We start from the raw sequence: 408 nt of genomic DNA on the forward strand, positions 1-408 counted from the left end.
ATCAATTCGGCGCATGGGTTACATTTTCGATTCGTCTATCATGTGGGTGTGTTCTTCTTATGTCTTAGCGTGGGTGTGTTATTATTCGTGTGTACACAATAGGCATGTGTGTGACATTAAAAATAGTAGGCGGTCTGGTTTGGATTAGGCACGGGGAAATTTTGTATTTGACTGCTGGCTCTTCCTTCCCCCGAATCACCATGCGTGCACTTATGTCATGATGGCACGGTTAACATTTAATCTGGCACAAGTAGTGTGGAGCTTATGTACACACGAAGCCGTGCCTTATTTTCCCTAAGGATCTATTTCTTTGTGAACCGGTTGATAGGGTCAGATCAGAGCTGAGTGTGGAAGAAAAAATCTATAGTAAGGTTGGAAGTAAGGTATGACGCTGGCACATGCCCCCAA

The sequence above is a fragment of the Triticum dicoccoides genome, chromosome 3A (genome assembly GCF_002162155.2).
Source record: "Triticum dicoccoides isolate Atlit2015 ecotype Zavitan chromosome 3A, WEW_v2.0, whole genome shotgun sequence".
NCBI classification, from domain to species: Eukaryota; Viridiplantae; Streptophyta; class Magnoliopsida; order Poales; family Poaceae; genus Triticum; species Triticum dicoccoides.